This window comes from Equus przewalskii, chromosome 21 (genome assembly GCF_037783145.1).
Source record: "Equus przewalskii isolate Varuska chromosome 21, EquPr2, whole genome shotgun sequence".
Classification (NCBI taxonomy): Eukaryota; Metazoa; Chordata; class Mammalia; order Perissodactyla; family Equidae; genus Equus; species Equus przewalskii.
Genome location: NC_091851.1, coordinates 41019282 through 41033233, shown reverse-complemented (window position 1 = coordinate 41033233; position 13952 = coordinate 41019282). Strand labels below are relative to the sequence as shown.

At 43.7% G+C, this 13952-nt stretch overlaps 1 long non-coding RNA gene across 1 annotated transcript in view; it reads right to left on the bottom strand.

Moving 5' to 3' along the window:
• Window positions 1-9811, bottom strand: part of LOC103554234 (uncharacterized) — a 28901-nt gene extending 19090 nt beyond the window's left edge. Inside the window, exon 1 of the long non-coding RNA XR_011531215.1 lies at window positions 9682-9811. This is a non-coding gene — a long non-coding RNA (uncharacterized lncRNA). The remainder of the gene's footprint in view (window positions 1-9681) is intronic.
• Between the last annotated feature and the right edge of the window lie 4141 nt (window positions 9812-13952).

Sequence of the window (13952 nt, the reverse complement as noted above, 5' to 3'; positions counted from 1 at the left end):
AGGGCTGCTCTCCCACCGCAAGGGCAGAGTTTAATAGTTGCAACAGAGGCCATCTGTCCCACAAAACCTGAAATAGGTAATGCCTGGCCCTTTACAGAAAGAGTTTGCCAACGTGTTTTACTTTCTTCCTTTTTATCTCTGGAAAAACAAATTGTACCTCACTGTGACTCATTCACCCAAAAGAGAATAGGCCCAAATATAATAGGTGAGTCAATAAACATTCCTCGGTCAGGATTTCAGTGTCTCTCCGTCACTCCTGCTCCAGCTCCAATGAACAAAGACCATTCAGGAGACATCTGAGACTGAAGAGCATTTCCACTGCATCTGCGGCTAAGCCTGAGCAATTCGATGCCATCTTCCAGTATCCCTCACGACAATGGCAATCATCTCCACTCATGAATAAACATACTTTTCGCCTCCAGATGCCTCCAGACATACCGGGAGACTCACACGCGGGAACAATCTAAAATTATCCAGCTTTGTATGCTATGGAAATAGTCTCATTCAGCAGCAACTTCATATTTGTTGGGCTAATTACAAGTTTGATAAGTGCAAATTATCAGAGGAATAATTTCTGTGAAGAATTATGCACAAGTCTAGAGGATTGGTTAGAGAATTTTATGGCAAAACTCTATAGATTGAGATAAATCAAAAATATTTATGTTCCTATAAGCACATAAAAATCTGCATGCCATTCTTTCAATCAGTTCTCAACAAAGGGGAGACATTTTTCGCAAAAGATTTGCACCTGAAAAACTCTCATAATTCAAATCATTTCTGTTTGTCAACTTACTGATGTTGTCGTGTGGCTATACCACATTCACTTCATAGTTCACTCAACCTGCCAGTCCCAAAGTTGTGTCTCTTGACAAATTTGTAATTTGAGAGCAAATTCACAACATAGCAAATTTTGCAGTCAGACATTTGTAGTATTTTTAAGTAACATTATTTTAAATTCATAGAATTTAAACTTTCATAATGTTGATCATCCTGTATTTAATGTGAATTTATGGCTCCCGGCAAAATAGAAGATAAAACCTCCATCTGAAACGCTTTGGGGAGAACTGCCTGTTCGTAAATCACAGGGTTTCTCAAACAGGGCACTTTGCATTTGGGGCTGAAAATTCTTTGCTCTCGGGGGCTGTCCTGTGCATTATAGGATGTTGAACAGCATTCCTGGCCTCGTACCAACTAGATACCGTAGCACACACACACCCAATTGTAACAATGAAAAATGTCTCCAGGGGCCAGCCCTGTGGCCCAGTGGTTAAGTTCTCACACTCCACTTTAGCAGCCCTGGGTTCACCAGTTCAGATCCTGGGTGCAAACCTACACACTGCTCATCAAGCCATGCTGTGGCAGCGTCCCACATAGAAGAAATAGAATGACCTACAACTAGGATATACAACTATGTACTGGGGCTTTGGGGAGGGAAAAAAAAAAAGGAAGATTGCCACCAAGCTAACATCTGTTGATGTTAGAAGCAAGATTGGCAACAGATGTTAGCTCAGGGCCGATCTTGCTCACCAAAAATGTCTCCAGACATTGCCAAATGTCTCCTGGGAGGCAAAATCACCCCTGGTTGAGAGTAACTGCTATGGTATGTTCCACAGAATTCGTTCTGGACACAGATCCAGATTCTCTATTAGCTAGGGGAACTTAGGCATAATTTAACCCCTGCAGACTTCAATTTTCTTTCTGGAACATGTACATAATAATAGTTTTGTCTCATAAGATGTTTGTAGCATTAAAGTTGATGATACATGTCAAACAATAAATTCTCAAAACATGGTAGGTATCATCATTTTCTTATCAATATTAATTGTCAGTATATCTTTTGGTGGCAGACAGCATAGACAATTACCCCCTTGATATAAAAAGTTTGCGAGCTGATGAAACAAAGTATTTGTTTCCAAGTGAAATAAAAAATTGGATTTCACAAGTCACTGAAAAGAGTTTTAAGAATATTTTTAAAAGCTAACAAGCAAAACAAGCCCTCTTCTCCCATTGGCGGTCAGAGGAAAAGGGTACAGAAGCATCTTTCTTCCAAGGCCAGTTCAGCCTGGAGACAAATGGGAGAGCTTTAAGGGAAAAGCACAGCCTCCTGCTCCAGCCCCAGCGTGATGGGCGGGTGTGCTGATTGCTGCTGATGCCAACAAGGGGTTCTCCCGGTGCCCAGGCGGAATAAACGTGTTGGCTCTGGAAAGAAAGAACTAGGCAGATGGCTACCAGCCCCAATTATTTTCAAGTCATTTCTCAAGTGTGTAAACTCCGTTGGTACTATTGTCTGTCTCTCCGCTTTCAGGAGGCTGTTATCACCAGATTAAGCTATTTGAAACATGCCCTCTTGCCTCTGTTGTGCTGGAGAATAGAGCCTTTCCTTGAACACGGCATTTCCAAAACAAAATGCTGGCGCTCGAGAATATGTTTTATCGCCTCTCAAGTCTTGAATGGGAAAATTTGGCTGAAGTTTGCTTTTCCTTTTCTCTAAAATATATGCATAACTCCTAGGAATTTATTCTTCAGAGGGACTCCCATGCACACAACATAGTGTACAAGGCTATTTACTGCAGCGCCGTTTGTGAGGAGCAAAGAAGCAGAAATGATTGAAAGGCTGTGCCGTGGGAGACCAGTTACAGAAATTAATTACACAGAATACTATGCAGCAAGAAAAAAAGAACAAGGAAGTACTTCACAGATATGAAGCAATCTCCAAAATACACTATGAAATAAAAACAAGCCAAATCGTACTCAGCACACGACAGAGATTGCTTGTATATTCACAGAATAATTCCGGAAAGATGCCAGAAACATGTACTCCAATTTTCTCTAAGGAAGAGAACTGAGTCACTTGAAACAAGGCTTAGAAGGAGATTCAACAACCTTTTGCATCTTGTAAACTTGGTATCTTGGCAAGTATTTATTTTTTTAAATAAATAGGGTACTTAAAAGTTTAAATAATACCCCCCAAATAAAATGTATGATTATCATAATATTGCTGCATCTTGATGGAGGATGGGAAATAGTCTAAACTGTACTGTTTTCTCTTTTTTCCCCCCTTTGGTATATTTATATTGAAATAACTTGAGATTTACAAAAGAGCTTAACAGATAGTACAAAGAGTTCCCATGTGGCCTTCACCCAACTTCCCCTTTTATTAACAATTTACAGAACTATAGTTCATTTATAAAAATGAAGAAATTCGACATTGATGCAATACTATTCACTAAACTACAGACTTTTTTCTAATTTCACTAGCTTTTCTACTAATGTCCTTTTTCTGTTCCAGGGTTCTATCCTAAATATCACACTGCATTTTGTCTTCAGCCTTCCTTAGTGTCCTCCAATTGGTGACAGTCAAACGATGCTGTTTTCTACCATTCCTCAGCCAACAGGAAAAGTCAGAGGAAAAGGAAATGCTTTGATTTTGAAGCTGAGACACTGATCCATGCCTGGGCCCCACTGCAGCCAGCAGCCAGCCCATCTCCTGTCAGAGCCCCTCGGGACCACGTGCCAGCGGCTCCTGCTCCTGGGGTCTCCCCCAGGCCCTCCACACACTGGGTCCTTCTCCACATTTAGACCCCAACTTCAACGAAGCTCAGAGAAGCCTTCTGCTGCCTGTCGAAACTGGTCATCCACCCACCCAAGGGTCCCACTAAATACCCAGGTTCTCAACACTTTTTGGTGCCATGGGCCATTTGAGAGATATTGACCTCTTCTTGGGATCAGGTTTCCGTTTTGTTTTGCTTTTTTTTTTTTTTTTTGAGGAAGATTAGCCCTGAGCTAACATCTGCTGCCAATCCTCCCCTTTTTTTGTTGTTTTTTTCTTTTTTGCTGAGGAAGACTGGCCCTGAGCTAACACCTGTGCCCATCTTCCTCCACGTTATATGCAGGATGCCTGCCACAGCATGGCGTGACAAGCAGTGCGTAGGTCCACACCCGGGATCCAAACCGGCGAACCCTGGGCCGCTGAAGCAGAACCTGTGAACTTAACCACTGTGCCAACGGGCCGGCCCCAGGATCAGGTTTCTAAATACAGAAACATAAGATTACAAAGGAAGCCAAGTATTTTGAAATACAGTTACTGAAATGCTAAAAACACACACTCAAATGATACGTTTAAAATAGAAGCAAGAAGTTAGTGAGACTACAGATGTTCTTTTGGCTCCATTTAAGTTCACAGATCCCCTAAGTCCATTCGGGGGCGTCTGTGGATCCCAGGATAAGAATCCCTACAGCACACCAGTCACCTTGTCTCATTCATTCTTAGCACATGTTACTCGCAAATTCTCTTATTCGTTTCTCTGTTGGACGAGCGTCTCCCTTCCACACCGGACGGTAGCTCCATCATGGGGGGCTGGGAGGAGAGCAGCATTCCTTTTGTCTCTCCTTCATCCCAGAACCTAAAACAGCGCTTGACACTCAGAGGAGAGATCAATTAATGTCTCTGAAAGGGCAGAATGAAGGGGCAGATGAAAGAGTAAGTGGACGCTGCCCTCTATATTGACGTCCCTAAATCCTTGCCTCGGTTGTATTTGAGTACTTTCGTGATGCTCCAAGCAGGGTTTCTGACAATAATAGCTACGTTTTATTGAGTGCCTACTATTTACAAAGCACATGCGGAGCACTATTGGAACCTCCCAACAACCCTGTGGGGCAGGAACGTACATTATCCGCATTCACAGGTGAAAGAATTGAGGCTCAGAGAGGTTGGCTGGCTTGCCCAAAGTCACAACCACTTAGTGGCAAAAGTGAGTTTCAACTAGAGCAGGCTGGACCCAGATTCTTTGTCCTTAATGTCTATATCCTACTCCTTCCTTCTGCCACCCAAAATCATTTTATACATGTGAAAACCAAGGCCAGGAGAGGGAAGAGGTGTATCCAACAGGCGTTTTCAGAGAAGCGGTGTTGAAACTTGGGCTTCTGGCTCCCGCTTCAGTGTCGATTGACAAGAGTCTGCTTTGTAAATGAGGCCAGTTCTTCATCTCTCTCAGCCTCCGTCATTCACAGGGGTGTCCCAGAAGCAGCAGCGGGACCACGGGACGTGGTCTGAAGGAAGAATCGGGACGTGACGTGCCTCTGCGCCAACAGCCCTTGCTCACTCACGCCCCTGGGCCAGCTGCGGGGACTCCTCCCCTTGTGCTTTAAACTTCTGTTTGAGGGTTGTCTGGGACCCAAGGGCCATGTCCCCCTGTCGTGTCCGCCACTGTCTCCTCAACGCCCACAACAGGACCGGGTGCAAATAGGGTGCTCAGTACATGTTTGTGGAGTGAATGAATGAAATCAAGCATATCACAGCTGAACCTGATGGATTCATGTGGGTTAACAAGCAAGCGCCTCAGGGAGCGGGAGGGACTGCAGGTAAGGAGGGGATCTCCGTTTGGGGAAGAGTCCCACTCAGGAGGCCTGGCCTGGGATCTGGTCCCTGAGCTGAAATGAAGGCATGGGCTTGTGAGAGAAAAGGAGCATTTACAGCTGGCACATGCCAGGCCCTCCACCAGGCAGTGTCTCAACTTCAGCACTACTGACGTTCAAAAGGGAATGATTCTCTGTTGGGGGGCCGTCCTGTGCATTATGGGCTGTTTAGCAGCATCCGTGGCCTCTACCCACTAGATGCCATTAGCGACCCTCCCCCAAGTGGGAACAACTAAAATGTCTTCAGACACTGCCACATGTCCCTGGGGGCAGAATCTCCCACTGAGAACCACTGCCTCAAGGTGAGCTGCCCTCTTATTTCTTCACCTCTAAGGTCCTGGAGGTCACGGTTCCCAGTACCTCTGGGTGGATCTGGGAGCTCTTGCGACATCCAAGCTGAGAACATCGGTGCAAAGCCGGGACACTGGGTTTTCCCTGCAACGCCCCTCTCCAGAGCGAGTTCTCTGGAACTCAAGCTCATCACTGTTAGGTCCGTGCTCAGAACGCGCCTTTTTCTTCTTAGTCTGTTGTTGTTGTTAACCCAGCTGCTTTATTCTAGAAATGAGGACCCCAAAGCCCCACGGGTTCAGGGACTAGACGGAGTTTACAGAGCTGGCGGGGAGCAGGTGGATGCTTCATTTCCAACCCGCACAAACTAGTAGGGGCACTGCCAAATAATACGTTCTGAGTTGGCAAAGGGCATTCAGTTTGGCCCCTTCGACCTCAGACTAAGCGAGTGGCTGAGTGAAGCACCCTGGGGCCCGCTTCCCACTTGCAGCCTGCTCCGGGGGCTTCCTGCTTTGCTAAAAGCCTGAAGGACACAGGGCTGTCCCTCTGCCGGCTGCTGCTGGTCTGGACAGAAGCAACTGAGGATCTTTGTGAAAGCTGGGGAACGGGAGAGAAAGAGACACAGAGACAGAGGCAGAGACAGAGCGAGGAGATGTCATCCAGATGGGTACAACAGGAAAGAAGCCGGCAGTCAGCGAAGCCGATGGACACCGCCAGGCAATGGCTTTGCATGAAACAGTCTGGAGCAAGTGGATGAGGTCAGTTTATTTTGAAATGAGAATGTCTCGTGTCAGGCGCTGTCCTCACTGAAACCTTGCTCACCTGTGTTGCAAGTGGGAGTCAGAGCTGGCTCTGGATCTTGGTGTGTCACACCAGGCCCGGGGAAGGGCACGGCCAAGAGTCAGCAACTTGCCACCTGGATCATTTGAGATGTCCAGCCTCTCGTAAGCCTGGCACACAGCTCTGGCCGCAGATGCACCCGCACTGGTGTTTGTCCAGACGACTCTGGGGCGGGACTGCTGCTTTTCCTCCCCGCCTTATCTACACGTTTCTTAAACTAGATGGTGCCCCCGAGCCGTGGGCCAGGTGCTGTGGGTGGTAGACAGGCAGAGGTAAGGCAGTCAGTTGTCGTTTGGCTATTCAGCACATTTTTATTGACCACCTACTGTATGCCAGGCACTGTTCTAAGAGCTGAAATACAGCCAAGGCGAGTCCTTGCCCTCCTGGAACTTACGTGGTGGTCCCGAGAGACAGTTTATAAACAGACCAACATCTAAGATATAAGGCGACGATAAAAAAATAAAGCTTAGCTGGGGGCTGGAGAGCAACAGCAGGGTCTCTTTTAGATGGGGAAGAGGAAGCAGGTTTGAAGTTGTTCCAGAACCTATATCATCCATGTTTTGGGTAAGAATGGAGCCCAGGACTCTCAAACACACTTTTGAAAGGGGAGGTGGCTTGAACAGATATTTGTACACCCATGTTCATAACAGCATTATTCACAATAGCCAAAAGGTATTATCAACCCAAATGTCCATCAACGGATGAAGGGATAAACAAAATGAGGTATATCCACACAATGGAATATTATTCAGCCTTAAAAAATGAATGCAAACACACACTACAACATGGATGGACCTTGAAAACATGCCAAGTGAAATAAACTGGAAATTAAAGCACAAATATTGTATGGTTCCACTTATATGAGGTACCTAGAATGGTCAAATTCATAGAGACAGAAAGTAGAATGGTGGTTGCCAAGGGCTGGCGGGAGGGGAGAATGAAGAGTTCCTGTTTAATGGGGACAGAGTTTCAGTTTGGGATAGATGGATGATGGTGATGATTGCACAACAAGGTGAACATACTTAATGCTACTGAACTATTCACTTAAAAATGGCTAAAATCGTAAATGTTACGTTATGTATATGGTACTACAATTAGAAATATTAGCTGGGGGGCCAGCCCAGTAGCGCAGCGGTTAAGTTTGTGTGTTCCACTTCAGCGGCCCGGGATTCGCTGGTTCAAATCCCAGGGGCGGACTTATGCTTATCAAGCCATGCTGTGGCAGGCGTCCCACATATAAAATAGAAGATGGAGGGGCTGGCCCAGTGGCCAAGTGGTTAAGTTCGCGTGCTCCACTGCAGGCGGCCCAGTGTTTCGTTGGTTCCAGTCCTGGGTGCGGACATGGCACTGCTCATTAAACCACGCTGAGGCAGCGTCCCACATGCCACAACTAGAAGGACCCACAACAAAGAATATACAACTATGTACTGGGGGGCTTTGGGGAGAAAAAGGAAAAAAAAATTTTTAAAAAATCAATAAAAAAATAGAAGATGGGCACAGATGTTAGCTCAGGGCCTATCTTCTTCAGCAGAGAGAGGAGAATTGGCAGCAGATGTTAGCTCAGGGCTAATCTTCCTCAAAAAAAAAAAAATATATATATATATATTAGCTGGAAAAAAAGGGTAGGCGGAGGAGGGAGGAGAAAGGAGGGAAGGGTCAGCAACGACGTTTATTAAGTGAAGCTTACTCTGGACCAGTCAGCCTGTTAAGCGTTCTACATACATTATCTCATTTAATCTTTACAACATCCTTAAACATTATATATGATCCCGGTTTACAGATGGACAAAGCAATGCTCAGAACTAAGTGCCTTTCTCACTGGTAACAAATCTCTGATTCAACACCCCCTTCCTCGCTCTCTGCCCACACGATGAACCTACCACCTTAACCCACACGTCGGCACCTTGTCATTTGCAAAAGCCCCCTCTTACACAACTTTCAGTAGAGTTGGTTGACAAATAATTCCATGATGGTAGGGGGCTTAAAGGGGCTCACTGTGTAGGATGAACTCATGAAAAAGATGAGCCAATGAGAATCAGGAAAGCCCAATGGTACAGTTTTAGTTTCAAAAATAATTCATGTCACTCATTGCACAGACAAAGCCAGGTGCTCTTTTGGGCCCTGGCGAGTGTTACAGAGAGAAAGAAGCTGGCTATTCGATGGAGATAAGCTGATCTAATAAAAGAAGGAGAGAAATCAACAGCACCAATTCTGTCAAAAACATGACATAAATGTTATACAGAGATTTGCCCAGGATGCTCAGGAAGCCCAGAGGATCCCAGAGAAGGGGTTTTTCATTCTAAGAAATCAGAAAGTTGTTCTTCCCTAGAAAAATTTAATTACCCTAGTACTTAAACTAGAGGCGTTAACTAGAACCTTAACTTGCAGTTTCTGACACACTTTCACTTCCCCACCCACCTTCCTTCCCACTGGTCAGTTTCCTGGGAAACATCCACATTTTGAGAACAAAAACACCAATAACATGTCATTAGAATGACATCAGCATGACGAGAACATTTTGTTAAAATAACTCCAAGTCCGAAAGTACATGTGATGATTATTTTTAAATGGGATTCATTCCACAGCAGGGATGTGCTGATGAGAAGCTTTTCTTTAAATACAAAAAAATTATTTGATTTCTCAGGATGCTTATCCTCTGAACCAGAACAGTGGTTGTGGTTTAATATGAACTTTGGAACAATCTAAGTAAATTCTGTTCCTCGGAAAGAATGAACACAGCCTCTGGGATTCTGTGATGGAGACAGAGATAATGGGTGTAGCAAAATTTCATTTTTAACTTTCTCCAAGTAAGAATGAGATATCGCTGTTTCAAGAGATTTAGGTTCTTATGTCTAGAGTGAAAGGAGAGTTTGAGAGTATGGTGTCCTGGAGCCCCGTGTCCTGGCTCTGGAGAGCTGACCTGTGTCTGTCTTCCCAACTCTACCTCCAGTGACGTTGGAGGTCTGAAATCAGGCATGGCGGGAGCATTTACACAACAGAAATTTGCAAACACAATCAAGGCTCGCCACCCCCCCGCCCCCCCCACCGCCCCCCACCCCCAATCCCCCAGAGCCAGTTTACCAGCATGCCACTGGGCTGACAACTATACGGTTGTTCTATTAGAAAGTTTCTGCTTACCCCTGAGATCCTGAAATAGATTGTTTCTGCTCTTGTGAACTGCGCCTCTGTGGTTAGAAGTGATGTTACCGTAATTTATGATACAAGGTGGAGCCCTTTGCTCTTGTTTAAAAATACACTGATAGGGTGTTACTGGCCCCACATGGGGGCTATCATAGCTTGCTTAGGAAGGGGAATTTGTAAAAGGCAATTTCTAGTTCTGGCAAGAAACCCTATCTGGGCTCCCAGTAAGGGATTAAGTATCACGCAAGCACATTCTTGCAGCAGGCTGATTCGACTGGGAGGAGAGCTCGGCGGCAACTCAGGGGTTTAGAGGAAACTAACAAATTGCTTCTTCTCAGAGCTGGTGGCAAGGAGCTTTCACTTCAAGAACCGCGGGAACGGCGGACCCCAAAGTGCAGAGCGTAGAGGCAGGATGGGCTTCTTTCTCTTCTTCAGGGAATTGTGCTGACGACATGATCTGGTTCCATGGATTGAGAACATATTTGACCCTATCTGTAAAAGGAATATTTAAGATTCCTGAAACGTTTTGAGTTTCCTAAACAATTTTATCCTCGATTGATTATGCCTTGGTGGCTGAGTTTCAGTCTTAGAAAAGTTACATAAGCGGTGAAATCAAATCTTGTGTATTTAAGACAGTCGGGACCTTATCTACTTAAAAAGTGAGGTCTCATGAGAAAAACTGATTTACTGATTGTGATCTGGCCAGTAAGTTTGAAAGTTCAAGGAAATACATCTTTGAGGAACGAGATGTATCAATATAGCTTGCCAAATATTGATCTAGCGTGCAATTATTCATGTGTATCCTCAAACATTAAAACAAAGATTTACTCGGAAAAAGAGACTTATTTTGGCTTGAATATCAAGGCTAGTTTAAAAATACTATTTCAAGTTCTAGAGAAATTTTATTTTATCAGGACTTCTGAAGAAAAGACTTGCCTTAAAAGAAAACCCCAATCTATATTTTTCTAAGTCTCTCTTTCTGAATGTTAACCAGCAGAATTACAGATGGAATGTGTGATAGGAAGGGGAAAAAAACATAATCAGTGCAAAACACCTATTCTGAGCTGGGCTGCGAGACTAAGTGTGGTTTCTTTTTCTTTGTCTACTTCTTCTCCTCCTTTTTGGAAACGTTCTGTTCAAAAATTGAATTAGGCAGCTCCGCAAAAAGTTAAACGTAGAATTCCCATATGATCCAGCAATTCTACTCCTAGGTGGAACCCAAAAGAATTGAAAACAGGAACTTAAACAGAAACTTGTACACCAGTGTTCATTTTAGCACTGTTTGCAAAAGCCAAAAGGTGGAAACAACCTAGATGTCCATCAACAGATGAATGGATAAACAAAATGTGGTGTATAAATACAATGGAATATTATTCAGCCTTAAAAAAGAAGCAAAGTTCTGACACATGCTACAACATGGATAAACCTTAAAAACACTAAGCCAAGTGAAAGAAATGAGACACGATATGACAACTATGGTATGATTCCACTTATAGGAAACATCTAGAATAGTCAAAATCATAGCAACAGAAAGTGGTAGAATAGAGTTTACCAGGGGTGGGAATGGAGAGTTATTGCTTAATGGGTACAGAGTTTCTGTTTGGGGTGATGAAAAATTTTGGAAATAGCAGTGATGATGGTTGCACAATATTGTGAATGTACTTAATGTAACTGAATCGTACACTTAAAAATTGTTAAAATGGCTAATTTTATGTTATATATATTTTACCATAGTAAAAATATTTTTTAAAAAGACACTATAAAAAATTGAATCTGCTGTAATTCTATATAAAAACACCCATAAGATTGATAGATTTCATATTGCTCCCACTCACCTTTGGTTCTATGAATCTCAAAATTTAACTAAAATTTCATTATTTAGTGTCTGGTATTCTATCTCAGATACACTGTTTAATCAGGAAACTAAGCCTGAGGAATTGGACTTCTACTGCTGGCTTTGAAAGTGTTGAATTGCATCTGCTTGGAAAGCTGTGGCATGAACGATGCCCAGGAGAGCCGGTCCCACTGGGTGTGTGCCAGAGACGGGGCGGGGTGAGGTTACAGGTGTACAGCCAGTGCAGGCAATTAGGGTGTCATGGTTGACAGCCTAGGTTCTGGGCCAGGCTGCCTGGCTTTGTGACCTTACACAAGTGTCTTAACTTCTCTGGGCCTCACTTTCCTTATCTATAAAAGGGAGATAAATAATAGCCACCAGCTCACAGAGCTGTTTTGAGGATCAAGTGAGTCAGTGTGTGACCTGCCTGGCACATAGTCACAGGTAGCGCTTTTTTTTTTTAACTTTTTCTTGAGATTATGATAGTTTACAACCTTGTGAAATTTCAGTTGTACATTATTGTCAGTCATGTTGTAGGTGCACCACCTCACCCTTTGTGCCCTCCCCCCACCCCCCCTTTCCCCTGGTAACCACCAATCAGTTCTCTTTGTCTCTATGTTTAACTTCCACCTATGAGTGGAGTCATACAGAGTTCGTCTTTCTCTGTCTGGCTTATTTCACTTAACATAATACCTTCAAGGTCCATCCATGTTGTTGTGAATGGGACGATTTTGTCTTTTCTTATGGCTGAGTAGTATTCCATTGTGTATATAAACCACATCTTCTTTATCCAATCATCAGTTGATGGGCATTTAGGTTGCTTCCACATCTTGGCTACTGTAAATAAAGCTGCAATGAACATGGGGGTGCATGGGACTTTTGGATTTGCTGATTTCAAGTTCTTTGGATAGATACCCAGTAGTGGGATGGCTGGGTCATAAGGTATTTCTATTTTTAATTTTTTGAGAAATCTCCATACTGTTTTCCATAGTGGCTGCACCAGTTTGCATTCCCACCAACAGTGTATGAGGGTTAGTCACAGGTAGCTTTTTGGTAAAATATCCTATTTATAGTTTCTCCTCTGGCTTAGAATGATTTGGGGGTGAGTTAAATAATATAAAATAATATATTATTTATAATATTATATATTAATAATGTGTGAAGTACTACTCAGAAATGAAAAGGAATGAACTGATGATACATGCAACAATGTGGATGGATCTCGAGAACATTATGTTGGGCAAAAAAAAGCCAATCTCAAAAGCTCACACACTGTATAACATTTATATAACATTCTCAAAATGACAAAATTATCAAGATGGAGAATAGGTTAGTGGTAGCTTAGCAGAATCCATATAAAGACGGAGGATAGATTAGCAGTAGGTGAGTGTTTAGCGGTACCCTAAAAGGAGGAGTATGAGGGGGCCCTTTGTGGTGATGGAACGGTTCTGCACCTGGATTGTGCTGGTGGTTGTACACGCAAAAAAGTGGTATCGAATGCTACATGCACACATTGTACCACTGTCAATTGCCTGGCTTGGATATTGTCCTATAGGTACAGAAGATGTAACCAATGGGGGAAACTGGATGAAGGGTACAGGCAAACTTGCCATCTTTGCAACTTCCTGTGAAACTATAGTTATTTCAAAATAAAGAGTAAAGAAACTCAATAATATGTATGCAATAAGAACAATTCAATAGATGTTGAGTCCATTAAAATGGGGACTAGACAAACATCCTACTCCAATGCTTATGATCCAGAGACAAATGGGAAGTCAGGTGCCCGCTCAACTCCAAAACCCAGCTTCTCTTTCTCCCTTCTTTTTGCCCACACCCCTGGCCACGGTGGCTGTTATCATGATCTCCATCTCAGGTCTGGGATTCTATAATTTGAGAAACTTGGTTCTTCAAACTTAAGTGTGTATAAAACCCCGTGTGGAAAATGCAAATTCTTGGGCCACATCCCAGTAAATCCTTCATTAGTCTGAGGAGGAACCAGACATCCTCATTTGTAATAGGTGCTTCGGGAATGTAGATGTGGTTCATTCTTAGTCTACCTTTGAAGACCACTGACCCAGCATCTCAGGACTCTACCATCAGAATGTTCCAGCATTCCCAAGCACTGGGGACAATCTAAGGTGACCAATCAGGACTGAGGGATTTCCCAGGACGTAGATATTTCAGTGCTAAAACTGGGCAAGTCCCAGACCAATCAGAACCAGATGGTCACCCTATCAGTTCAGGAGGCAACTGACAGTCCAGGATTACCCTTTATGTGCAGAAAGGTTGGGAGTCCTTCAAGTTGTAGTCAGGTTCCCTCCCTGGGTTGGGCTGGTTAAGCAGAGTGAATTTCACCCTTGAGGAGTCCCAGCTTAGCATTCATTTCACATGTACTAGAATTAACTGAAGGAACCATCTCAAGCCAAATAAAGTG